The following is a 14285-nucleotide window of genomic DNA, read 5'->3' as shown; positions in this document are numbered from 1 at the left end:
TTCTGCATTTGTGCAAAAATATTTTAAGCTTCCTCTAAAATGTCTCCACCGTCTCCTGTCTCACATCATTTTTAGGCCTATACTTGCACAGAGGCTTTGTGGCTGACTTGCTGGCTGGTTGAGTGTGACTGGCTGGCTTAGCGTCAGCTGTTGGCCCAGCCAGGCTCAACTCAGATTGCTCCAGATTAGGAGATGGGGCACTCTGAGAGCAACTATGATCCATATTAAAGCTGCATAAAATGAAAATTGCAAAGATTTAGAGGCGGATCATAGGCCACAGAGAATTTAATCACAACCTGGCAGTGTCTCTGTGTGTCTGTGTGTGCGTGCGTGTGCAACTCTGCATAATACAGAGTGCGCAGTGACATGAGGATTATTGATGTAGGCTGTATTTACTTATCAACCCAGTGTTTAAAGATGTATCACAAATGTTTTATCTGTGCTGTATTTTTTTCTCCTGTAAAGGCTCCCCGTGAGCATGGTGATGATGCATGAAAAGTGCAAGGCTTCTATGATTTAAACTTTGGACACAAATATAGTGCATTCATGGACCAAAGAGAAAAAGCTAAGTCTTGTATTTGTTCTGTGTTGGTGTGTGAGTGGGCGAGAGAGTGTGTGTGTGCTTGAGCACAGCCGGGGATGATTCTGTTCCGGTGTCCTCAACACTTGTAATCTCCCTAAAGCTTTAAATACTGTATTCAAATTGTAGTCTGGTAATAGATAGCTGCACAAAGGTCCTAAATTTAGCCATGATATTTACCTGTATTGTGTAATATTTTCTCTTATCTGCCTACCATTTAAAACTAAAATTAAATATTTCAGTTACTTTATTCGTATGAAGTCATCACATAAGATATTGTGAACAATACATATTAAATCCACAGTCCTTCGAGTCATTCAGAAGTCTGCCTGGTGTATCTGGACTAGTGGAAACATACAAATAACCTTTTTGGTTATCTTTTTGTTGTTTGAGTATTGTTATTATGTGCTGCTTGCATTTCAGAATTAAACATTATACAACAGATGGCTATCCAGATTCAAATAGACAAAACATTAAATCTGTTCAGAAGCCTAAAATGTTAAGCGATAGTTCTGATTCAGACAGCCCATAACCGTAGAAAACACTTTCAGATTTGGTTCATTAGCCAGCTGCATTTTCAACATTTTTGGGAAAGATTATATAACAAGTGCAATTCTGCACAAATATTTTATTTACTTTAAAACTAGCAGCCAATGTCACTGCTGTTGCTTACATATAATTTTATGCACTTTTTATGGATCTTGTTGTTACTCCAGCAAATGTTTTGTAAACCTATTTTACTCCTGTATATTCATGGATGTATACATTGTTTTCAGCTTGGACAGTGTTAGTAATAAAACAACAAAAAAAGTATTTTTTTTCCTTTACAGTTTTCTATTTTTTGCAAGTGTGCTTTTTTTGCATGTTTGCTTGCAACCACAGGCTAGATGCGCTGAGGAAACCTGACAGAATTTGTAATTTGTGCCCTATTTGTGCTCACCTGTATTTGTGTCTCTGCTGTATCTCAACACATATGATGTTACCTACATGAACATTTTTTCAGACTCTCTCCTTATATCACTTTCATTGTTTCTTTCTTCATGTTAGCACAGGTTTTTGTTGTTCGTATCTCCTCTGCTAGCTGTTTCATCCTCTCTTTCTTCCTCCCTCCTTTTTCCTCCATCCCATATTTCCAAATCCCTCTCCAAGAGCACATTGTGTGTGTGTGTGTGTGTGTGTGTGTGTGCGTCTGCATGATTGTCATACACACAAATGTGCACACACACATGCACAGAACGCAGACTTAGATCGAGCAGATGGTGACCGTATTCATTTTTTCCCCGACTAACATTAACCATTCATTATAGACAGCAGACTAAGCCAATCCCACATCCGCCCCCATGCAACACGTACACACACATCCACACACGCACACACATAATGTCCAATAATTTTGCCATTAGCTCAGTGATGGTCCCAAAATCTTGCATGCCCCTCCGTCAGTGTTGATACTCTCTCCTTCCAGACGGTCCCAGTTCTGCTCTGACTCAATCTGTTGACATTTCTGATTCCGTCTCTGTGACTCAAATTTCTTCTCCTTCACTTCAGCAACCCACAACAGGAATGAGGAGCATCTGACGATTCCCTCTGCCTCCCTTTCCATCCAATCCATCTATTTTTTTTTCTTTGTTCTTTCCACTTTCACTGTCTGGCTTCTTCTGGCAAGTTCCCCACAAGTAGGAGACACAATCACACAGTCACTCTGCTTCCTTCCTTTGTTTCTCTTTCTGCCTCATTTACATCCTTTCTTATTTTCTATCTCTCTGAAATTAAATAGAACAAAACTAAAACCTGTTAGGCAGTAAATCAGGTTTAATCTGTGGCTTGAAGAAAAGATGAACATTAATCCACATCTGTCCATACAAATGTTTACCGCTTATATTTCAGACGTGATTAGGTTCCGCTGTTAATCTGCATGCTCACAGTTATGTACAGTACACGCATGGCTGCAAAAGAAAAAAAGGAAGAAATACGTAGGAGTGCTATTATTTGCATACACAGTTTAGCTTAAATACATGCACATTTGCTTCTGTGCATCCCTCCCCCTGTAGAGAAAGCCATCTGAGGAGATTTTGGCCCTTTGCTGCTTTGTTCAGTCAAAAGGCTGCAGAGGCAGAGAACTCTCACTCTCACACACTTAAACTAATGAGAGTTGTAGCAGAGTGAGTTAGTGTTCCTCAGCCACCCGTTGGACATCAATTGCCCTGAAAGGCCTGATGGCTTTACTCAGTTCCCTTTGCGAAACCACACCCATCGCTGCCCTTTGGACACAGCCACACAGACCTGCCCACACGGACAGTCGAGGTATTTTTCTTGAGTAGTCTAACTCTTTTGTGGTCTATACCAGAAAGGGGTGCATCATCACAGCGAGCTCCTCTGGAAAAGCAGGTATAAAGACAGATGACTCAGTTCTGAGCTCTGATTCCACACAAGCAGTTGGTACAACAACACAAAGTTTAAAGGTGCCCTGTGGAGATTTTGACTACCATGGTATACTGTTATATGGAGGGGATCCCTGTTGTTGCTTATACAGTGCATACAGGCCAGCATTTGAATGACGCAAACTACTGCTTCTCATTTCAGCTATCCTGCTGATATTTGACAGTGACACACAAAGAGTGCACTGGACCTATGAAATGGGAATTTTAAAACAAACAAACAAAAACAACAACAACAACAACAACAGGATTTTATTAGGAAGAAAATACATTTAGCATCTTTTAAGCATCTTTTTAGTGCTTGATGATACACACAGTAGAAATCACTTTAGCATTGTTCTGAAACTGTACACATATTGTGTGTACTTTCATTAATCAACAAAATCACATGACTTTAAAGGAGCAAAACAGAGTTCACGGTGACAGTTTATGATATTACCTGTACAGTAGTTGTATTAAATTGTATAAATTGCACTTAAGCTTACTATATTTGTGTAAAAAATACTCCAGTTTGCAACATGAAATGCAGTGGAAAACTTAAATATTTGCTTTTTTGTTCTGATTGCTTTATCGGACATTAATTTGCCGTATGTCACAAAGGCCACGAGTCCTTTATATTGCACGGTTTAACTGTGATTCCTTTTCATTCTTCAGTTGGATTTTTTCTATGTTGGTGGTTAACCTGAGTAAAGCAGTGCAAGTGTCTGCCTGCGTAACGCAGGTGTGTCAAAATACATTTGATTGTCCGGTGCAATTTATTTTGTCTGCTCTGTCCATATTCCTTGCAAATAGGACCCATCCCCCCCAAAAAACACACCACAAAACACGTTGACAACACTCCTCTCCCTCCTTTTGTCTCCTCTCCGTCCAGCTCCTTTTCTGTCAGTCAGTCGGCTGCCCTAAAACTGTCCTAAATGACTTAATCTACAGGGCAATAGTACTCCAGAGAGGCTGGTGAGTGAGGACAGTCTCTGTGTGCTGTAAGGGGATTGCTGTAATTACTGGGATCTGTGCACCGTATTTATCTTTTCAAGGGATGGGTGATCCTGCCATAAAAAGCCCAACATTTGGCAGTTAACTAATGCACACCATTAGATTGATTGTGCTGGATTTGTGTCTGTGTGTGTGTGTCCCATATTTTCCTACTGCTGCCATGGTCTGTGATGTGTGTTAAATAATGCTTGGTTGTTCTCTGTAATCCTGATTAAATGAGGGTTAATGTGTGTCTGTTAAACTTTTTCACAGATCCCCCAACCGTGACCTTCTACAGCTAAATAGTTTGCATAAATGAACTGGCTTATGAGATATAATTAGATAGACGGAGACACAGGCAGACAAGGAAGAGGTACAAGGATCAGGTAATACCACAGGCTATGTCTGTTTTTCTGCCACGGTGTCCACTATTCCATTTCAAAAAATAAATAAAAACCATTGTCTGATATGCTCCTTCCTTGAACATAAACCTCAGCAGCTTTCAAAATCTGACATTAGGAGTAAAATAAAAGAGAGAAAATAATGAAAGAAAATGAAATTATCACTCTTCTTGGATGTGGCAGAGAAACAAACAGATTGACCACGCTCCTCTTTCCAAAATCCTCCCCCGTGCAAGCAACATGTTCCTCACGTCCATCTTGGCTGTTTTTTTTTTCGTTTTTTTTTCAGATATTTGGTGTCAGTGTGTGTGTCTATCTGTGTGTGTGTAAATGTGTAAATGTGTGCATTGGTTTGTGTGTGCTGGTTGTGAAGACGGAGGCTGCACCAGGCTGTCCAGCCTACACACAAACCGTCCCGTCGTTAAATCACCTTACTGTTCCATCCACCATCCACTGCCCTGAGCATGTTTTTCATTTGATGTATGTTTTGGTCGAAATGAAAGACACACGGGGAGAGAAGAGAAAATAAAAATGCAGGGGTATCAAGACAAGATGCATAAACATTGGATGTCAAAGTGACTAAAGACTGTCTTCTCCTTGCATTAATAAAACTAACTTTTGCCATCTTTTAAACTCTCGCACACTCGCTCTCTCATTTAATCTCTCTTCTCTATCCCCTTTCTCCCACTTGTTCCTCATTAATTTTTATGTTTCTGACCTCAGAAACGGGCATGAGTACACAGATATATTACAGTAATTATCTAATTTTACAGTGCCATTAAATGTCACAGAAATCCAGAGTTATGACATTAATACAATAAAGAGGTTTTGGGCCAGAGGGATGATAACTTACTACTGCTCCAAAGTGTCTGCTGTGGATTTTTGCCAGTTTCATTCTACCAACATCAGCAGTGTCTTTCATAGTTAAACACACTGCATACATTAGACAATTCGTTTATTAATATCAGGTTAAATGTTAAATTGCATGTGTGGAACTCCGTTTTATCTTTAACTGAATATTCAGAGAACAACCATAGTGTGATATGATTACCAAAGCATACATTCCACATCTTAATTTCTGTATTCAGAAGAATTTTCCAGTAGACATCAGATTCACAAAATATTATATTTAGATTCTCCTCATTTTCCCGGATTCTGGCCGGCAATAGTGTTATTTACTGTGGCTCTGACTGAGGCACATTTGGGAGCAGTTCAAATTCAAAGCTGTGCCAATCTACTCATTCCTTTTTTTGTCTTTTTTTTCACCCCCTCAGTCTCCCTCTATTTCTCTCACTTACTCTCCACTCATTTCGGTGTACCTCTGTCCCAGTAGATGGAGATGTGAAATATTTAAACACACTTTGTTGTTTGGGGACAATGCACTTCAGCAGATGGGCCATCGCTGCACAGACCCCAATGTATGCAAATCTCCATACAAAGCAGCCCAGGATGTTTTCAATATAACACAAGTGCCTCAGGCCTTGTTTTAATCCCTCTTTACCCACAGCCAATGCACTGTTTCATCCAGTCAAACGCCTTAAGCGCTGTGTCAACTTGGACATCTGGCCACATAACTGAACCCAACAAAAGTGTGCATGTGTGTTAGGAAGAGAACATGTTTATGCTGGTTTAGAAGTGGAGGAAAAGGTGATATAGTGCATGCTATTGAACTAAAATACCCAGAAATAAAATCATCAGTGGTGTTATTAGAGTCAGAGTACATCAAAGGACCAGTCATTGTAGTTTCTGTGGTGGATTCTTCGCCCTCAACACCAGGGGAAACAGGTGCCAGTGTTGCTTTCTTCATTGTCTCTTAACTTGTTTTGCTGTTTTTCTCACTTGTTTTTCTCACCCCCACCCTCTAGGAACAGGTAACCAGAAGTACACACATGCAAATGCGTGCGCAGATGCACCAACACACATGCACGCACGCTGGTGCTCATGTACACAAATGTGGCAAGGTAACACACGCATGCTGCCTGCAGACTTTCTGGTCAGAACACTGATTTCTGTCGTTGTGACATCTGAAGGGCGCTACAGCACAGCCAGACACCTGGATACACATGGCATCCTTCACTACTGTGTGTCAAAGTCCACGTGTGTGTGCGTGAGGGTTTGTGTGCTAGCTAGGTGTGCATTAGGTGTGGGGGGAAGGTTCCATAGAAGGCAGCATCTCCTGAGGGTAACTCATGAGCTTTTCCTGGATGGACCACAAGTTCAGACGCTTAGAGCAGTGCTGCATGTCCTCACTGACCTACATGATACACATGAACACGTATGTACTGCATATGTACAGTGTGCATACTGCAAGACTCGTGTAGGAGGAGGAAGCCATATTTACTCATACTGTCAATAACTAGGTTAGCACAATTCATTGAGCAAAATTTTTTAAAAAAAATTTAGCTAAACTTTCACTGAATGACAGTTTAGTGTTTGGCTTGGAAAGGTTGGAAAAATACACTTCAGTGTGAAATAATGAAGCATTGTGTGTTTAAAATGTTTTCTGATTTATTTGCATCAGATAGAAATTTTCACTTAAGGAACGCAATCGAAATATTCTATGTTTTTTTAATTATAAAATGTGCGGGATAAAATGTTCCATTTAATGGAATGAAGCTAACATTGCTACTGACAGCATAAAATCCCTGCACAATGAAACTACATGGATCAAAGTATAGAGCCATGATTAGAAATACTGATTGAAAGTCAGAGTTTAATGGATACATCTCTTGGATTTTAACATCTCTGTTTGCAGATTTTTATCAAATTGTAAAAATGTGTTCAGTGAGCAGCCACTATAAATTGGAGCTCTGTAAGCATATTCCTTTTGCGCCGTGTTTGGAGCTGGCATGAGAGAGACTGCCTGCAGCTTGTGTGATGGTCTGTGGATATGTGTGGATGTGGGGGGGCTTATGTGTGCATGTGTACTTAAACCTCAGGCCATGAAAGTGTGTGCGTGTCTGTGCGTGTCTGTGTGTGTGTGTGTGTGCGCGCGTCTCATTATGTGTATGCGGTTGCATGTGTATGGATCAGTACGTGCGTGTTCAGGGGGAAGAAAGAGTGTAGGTGAGTGCAGGAGACAAACCTGTCAGTTTCACAGCTGGTTTCTCTGGCTGCAGGGCTCAGGCCAGAGCAGGGTGACACTCAGCATCACAGCACCACAGCACAGGGCCTGGGGTAAACACACCATCATATACTGTAGAGGCAAACACATACACACATACACATACCTTGGTTGGCTGCCCTCACCCATAAGACCAAGAGACCAGTGAAACACACCACCTGGGCAAGTCATCATATCTTGTCAAAGATTTTTTTTTTTTTTCCTTTTTGGCTCGTCGAAGGTGTGAACAACATCACAGACCAGATTGCCTGGCAATGGACTGACCATCATGTTGTAAGGAAGGGGCGGGGGAGGTTGAGAGGAACACAGAGTGAGAGAAATAACAAGAGAAAAGTATAACGTAAGATGAGAATGGATGTGTCTTTAGTAGCTTTACCGAAAGACGGAGTCGCTTGTCTCCCCGCATTATGAGCCCCAGTTGCTCGTTTGCAACTATCACACTCACTCTTGACGCCTTATTGATGATAGGAGTTGGCGTGGACTATTAGCTGGGTTGTCGCTTCCTACGTCAAAAAGAGATGGCGCTTCCATCCTTTGGTCTCATTTCAGGACTTGTTTTATAAGTGCGTTCCCGAGTGGAATGGACTCTGCGGATGAAAGAGCCTAAGGCAGTCTCCCCCACACCCTCCCCACATCCTCCACCATCACACATTACCATCTCCGAGTAGATGGAAGTGATGGCAATTTCTTTAGGGTATTAGGAGGATGCTGGCCCTTTTTAAAAAAAATTTTAGTTCTCATACCAAGTACAGTTTTGAAGAAAAATGATCATCAAGGTAAGAAATGTGTTACATGAGTTAAGGTGATAATTATAATTCTGTGCAAAGCAGCTGAGCAACAGAACGCAGGTATGTTCAGGAAAATAAACAGCCCCACTGTGAATTCTGTTGACATTTTGCAGAGAAAGAACCCAAAGTGAGTCAATTATAAAAATAAAGTAAACATGTTGACAGGAGAAACGAAACTGTGTTTTGACTGCTCCTGTCGAGGGAGGTTCCCCTGTCTAAAGTTTACATAGTAAATGATTATGCTTCACTGATTTTGCCCTGGATATGTGTGTGTGCGCGTCTCTCTCTGTTTGAATGTGTGCACTCGGCGATCAACTTCTGCTAAATACTAATTACTGAATACTTAGTACGGATGCCCTTTCTATTGGGTCCCTTTAGTATAAACATTCATTATAGTGCTTTTTCTCCTTTGTAGCTCCATCATCATTATTCCACCACATCCCCTGAGGAGTGAGACAGAGCCGAGGCCGAGGCCGGGGCCGGACCAGGCTGGGAGAGAAAACACTAGAACCAGAGCGCCAGGACCTGGGAATGCACACAAGTGATATTTGTGCGAGGAGATCAAAAAGCGTTTACCTTTAGATGTTTCCCTGATATGAATATTCAACATCCTTATTGAAATCTAATTTGGGTCTCCTTGTCTCAGGGGTCTTTTCATCAGTGCCTGTTGCCTGAGGCCACTGCTGATTGACAGCCAAACTTTAGTAAAGAGCAAGCAGGAAAAAAAAGGGGAGATCTGGTGGTGTTGGAGATGTGAGCGGTGTGAAGCTGGGGAGAGCTGGAACAGATGAGTGGAGGGGTACTGAGGGGGGGTGGGGGTGGGCGAGAGGGCGGCGGGGGTGATTTATTTAACCTCCTGGTGTGCATGCACAAACAGAATGCAGCAAATTATTGGGAACATAACAAGCAAAACAGAACTATTTCACAATATTTTATGATTTCAGGCTTTTTGTTCTCTAACCATGTTGTCCACATGGACACAGCGGTATGTGAAGAAAGAATCACTATACTGGCATTTCTTTTCTGAAAAATAAGCAATTGGATTAACCACTTAATTGATGGTTAATCAGCAACTAGTTTGAAAAGTGACAATTTTAAACAATTTCATGAAACAGCTTAAAAATGTCTCCTGAAGCCAGATTCTCCAGTCTGAGGAGTTGCTGCTTTTCTCTGATATGTATCAATGCAAATCAAATATCTTTAGGTTTTGGACTGTTGCTCAGACATAACAGTGAATCTGACGATGCTGACCTGGACTCTGTCACTGATGAAATGAAAGTATGTTTATTCAAGCCTCATACTTTACATAAAAAACGTGGAAATTCTTGCTCATTTTGAACCTACTACAGTGATATTGGAGCTTTTTTAAACCTTATACTTTAGGTTTATAATTTTTATACCATTCCTGTCCATCTAAAGCTGTGTATCTCTGAATATGATTATCTTAAATGTGACATTTTTTTCTGATTAGATTAAGTAAAAACTGGAAGTTTGTTCATTTTAAAGAAAAAAGCTAAGCAATGTCTCTAATCTGAATACATGGCTGCTTCTGCGGGCTCATGAAAACTTTAATTTTAAAAACACCAAGGCAATTACAGGAATGGAAAAGGCATATGCGACATTGTAGAATATCATACACTACTGTAGATTAAACAGTATTAAAATCAGCTCAGCCTTAAACATCTACTGCAACAACAAAAAAAATGCAACAAGAATATTAATCCAAAATGCCACACACTGTATCTGCGAGGGACTATTTTATTGTGGAATAATTACCTTTATTTGTCATACTTTAATTACATTCTGCTAAAAATTGTTAAATACTTTTGAATGAAGGTTTTTAACTTGTACTGGAGTAGTCTTAATGTGTGCTGTTATTCTTACTTCGGTAAAGGATCTAAAAGCCTCATTCACCCAATCACATACATCGCCTTGACCAACACTCCCACACACACCATCCAATCAACCCCACTCGGGCCAACTCTAGGTTCAGTAGCAACCGCTTCAGAATGCACAGTGGAGGAGCTGGGGATCAAATCCACCCCCCCAATCAGTGCACAACCCGCTATTCCCTTCTGGGCCACAGCCACCCCCAGAAAGCTAAATCCAAATCCACCTTCCCCTGGACTCCACTTCTGGACTCAATCGGGATAATAAATTTGAGATTAATTAATAACACAAATAAACCGCAACCCTAGATCTGCATACCTGCTACACATAGCAAAGGGGCTGTGTTTATTTGTAATTTACTGCTCCAGTCACCTAATTTATTCACCCCAGTATTCAAGTATTCATTTTTTTCAAGATCATATAGCAAGAGATGCACTGAATGTTGTAATTCAAATTTGCTTGTTTCAGGTGAGATGAGACGGTAAGATAATTCATCCTCAACTGTTTGATATTTCTGATTAATTGATGATTTTATGAGCAGTAGCAGAAAACATTTTGCGATAAGAGCCTCCCATTTTTGGTTAATGATTTTTCTATCTCTTGCATTAGTAAACAGATTTTCTTTGTGTTTTGAATTTTTGAACAAAATGTACAAAACAGATTTTACTGGCAAATGATTTATGAAAAAATAATGAGAACACTGGGAGCTAAAAGAAATACTTTTACTCGTCTTAATATTAAAAATATTAGGAGAAGTAAAGTCATTCTCATTAACAGCAACGCACAGACATTCATGTTTAATAAATATACTTTCATTTGTTATGGGTGAACTGAAAAGGCGTGCTATATTTACCCCATCAGTGTTTTATCTGTTCTGTTCTTGCCTTAAAACCAAGCATCTGACACTCTGTGCCAAAGGCGTAGCACCATATTGTTTTCTAAAATTATATTTCTAAACATTTGTTCAGATATTTGTCTCTGTTTCTGACTAAGGACCTGTGAACTCCATAACCATTCATTTGGCAAAAGAAGAAAAATCTGTACTCTCACTCTGACTGCAGGGGAGAGCTGGTTTGCAGTGATGGAGTGCATTTGTGTCTTTGCTTCTCAGGGTTATATAATAAATATTAGACTCTGAAAACAGCCTGAGCCTCTTTTCTGCTGTTGTGGCTCTGAAAACAGAAAACATATCGCTGCGAAGGATTCAAACCAAACATACCTGTGGGTTCTAGAAACAGACCAAACAATTGCAGGTGAGGCTGAAATGAGATACAGTAGAGCCATGTGCATGTATACACACACACACACACACACACACACACACACAAACCAACACTGTCCTCATCTGGCCAGTGGGCTGAGCATGGTTTAATGTTATTATCACGCAGGTGTGGGTCTTGTCCCTCAGGGTTCCATTAAAATGATGCCCCTCTCAATGGAGGCTCCATTTGCTCTTTAGATTTAACACGGGCCATATGTCTAGCAGGAGGCAAACAGCTGATGGGGTTTTAATTGACAGAAATCAACATATTTGGTTGTGCGCATGTGTGTGTGCGATGGTGCGCTAATGGTGGATGAGCTTGGTCATCAGGGGATCCCTTTAAAGGGTCAATTATCTATCAGAAGAAAGAAAGAAAGAAAGAAAGAAAGAAAGAAAGGGATGGAGAAACGCTGCGGGTCTCGTTTAGCATTGTAGGACATAATCATGCACATCAGTGAGTGATTACAATTTCCTTCATTTTGGAGCTGACATTCATTGTCCATCCCAGGAACACACTGGGTGTACAGAGCACTAACTTCATGTTTCATCCAGCTCCACAGAGATAATGCACCAGGCTGCAGTCAAATCATGTAAAATTACCTCTGTCACAGAGCTGCTTTAAGCTCAGGAGGGGACCCAAAACCAAAGACTGTGTCTGCTGTTGTGTTCAAACTCAATCGCTGCTATAACAAGAGACTGAAATAACAAGACGTAACATACGAAACCATTTTACACTCACTTAAATGGAAATATTTCTTGGATGATTGGTGAAAAATGGTTGAAAGTAGTTCGAAGTCCTGAAGGATAACAAAACGTTAGGCTAACAGGCGCAATGCAATTAGCACATAAAGCCTGTCAATGGCCTTCAGTATCACAGCCCTCTAAGGAGTGGGAGACTTGTAAAGCCTCCTGATCTATTGCCACAAAGTGATTAATCCTCCCTAACAATGACCAGTCTTAAACTGGGCCTCTATATTATTAGGTAGTCCTATATAGCATTTTAGCTTTTCACTAATTAGCATTCAGATCAGGGACCCGAGAGACAACCCCTCCACCACAGAGGAAGGACATAGGATGAGATGGCGACACAGTGAAATGTCATTAACTTGATGTTAATTACTAATTAATGGGGCTATTTCATTTACATGTATCTCTGGCTCTCTGATGGGCCCTGCATTTACTGGGTTACTCCTACCAGCCAACAAGTAGAGAGGAGGTGGGGAGGGTTTATCTCCCCCTCTCTCCTCTACTCTCCCCTCAGTGTTTCATCTCTGCTAATTAAATAGTGGGCCACTCATCATGATTATGTCTGCTTTTACAACACCATTTTGTGTCAGTGAGAGCACTCCAATAAGTGACTGGCCATCTCTTTAACACCGACGTGTTTTCTTTTTTTATATGAACTGTACATCAAAAAGCTAGATTCACTGCCAACCCGCTCCGCTCCTCTGACTTTTATCTGACTTGTTACTTTCACTCACTTGTGACCCCTCCTTTTTTTTTTTCTTTTCATCGCCACGCGGCAGCCACAAGCCATCCGTCTCCATAGCAACCCGAGCCATTCGGTCCCATGAGGGGGAGTGACTAGCGTCTGGCCATTCGCACGTGGGTAGTGCCAGCTAGCCAACATGGCACACAGCATCCTGCCATATGGTGCCACCACATAAGTACTGCTGGCCTGGACTCGGGATCCGGGGCTGTAGTGTGGCCGGTAGTGTGAACACGACGAACCTGCGGTGGAACCTGCTTTGGACTGGTCTAAATAATGGAGTCCAAATAAAAGGTTCCCAGGACAAACCTTTATGGTTCCTGAAAAGCTTGAACGCTTTGTGTATGAAAAGGCTCTTTCGTGCAGAAGCTGGCGATATTTGCTGCAAATCGACATTCATGAAAACTTCATGGGTATGCTGTTAAACAGGAGGACCCCTTTATACATAACAGGAACTGTGGAGTATCTGGAGATTGGGAAGCACGCCGTGTGCTCGCCTCATTACTGATGCTGCACTGCCTCTCTGTGGAGATGCAGAGAAAATACACGCAGTATTTTCTCTGTGCAACATATTGAAGAAACTCAAAATAGTTGACAAAAATATATATTTTTTTATTCAAACTCAAGAGCTTTTAAATACAGTATATCTGAAACACATTAGAATACTGCATTTTATTTTATCTAACGTGTACATTACAGGTTATCAAAAACTATTTGACAGAAGGCTTTCAGCAACCTGTAGTAAGATATGTTGGCGAAAACTATTTATAATGTAAAAGGTTTACATTTTCAAGATGTGAACATAACAAAAAAAAGAGGCATGTGGGCATTTGTGAATAGTGCAGTGCAAGCAACTGTGAGATCCAGCATAAGAAAAAAAAAAAAACTGTTGAAGAGGGATTATTTTGTACAGTAGTCTTATGTAAGACACAAACACAAGCATGATCTGATGTCCCCGCATTTGTGTTGTTGTTGGATCATCAAAACCTATGTTGTGATGTCATCACAAGCTCATAACCATAACTATAGCCAGTAACACTAACCCTAGCCCAAAATCACACCCTAACGAACATTAATTATGATGATCCCGGAACAATACCAATACGTGGATATCGATACACCCAAGCAAAACACACTCTGTGTACGGCCACACTAAAAACATAGTGTTGGAACAGAATTTTAAGAGATTTGGGGAAAGATACTCGATTTTAGATAAGAGTTTTTAAAAAGGTAATCATAATTTATAGCTACTTAGGATTATGTTTTTCTACCAAACACAAAAATAAATAGGTAAAGAAATGTTCTTTTTTTTTTACTCTGAAAGACGGAGAGCTGCGCTTTA

The sequence above is a fragment of the Diplotaxodon limnothrissa genome, linkage group LG20 (genome assembly GCF_057381915.1).
Source record: "Diplotaxodon limnothrissa isolate DT_005_m linkage group LG20, D_limnothrissa_male_GT1.1, whole genome shotgun sequence".
Lineage (NCBI taxonomy): Eukaryota > Metazoa > Chordata > Actinopteri > Cichliformes > Cichlidae > Diplotaxodon > Diplotaxodon limnothrissa.
This window is presented reverse-complemented; position numbering follows the sequence as displayed.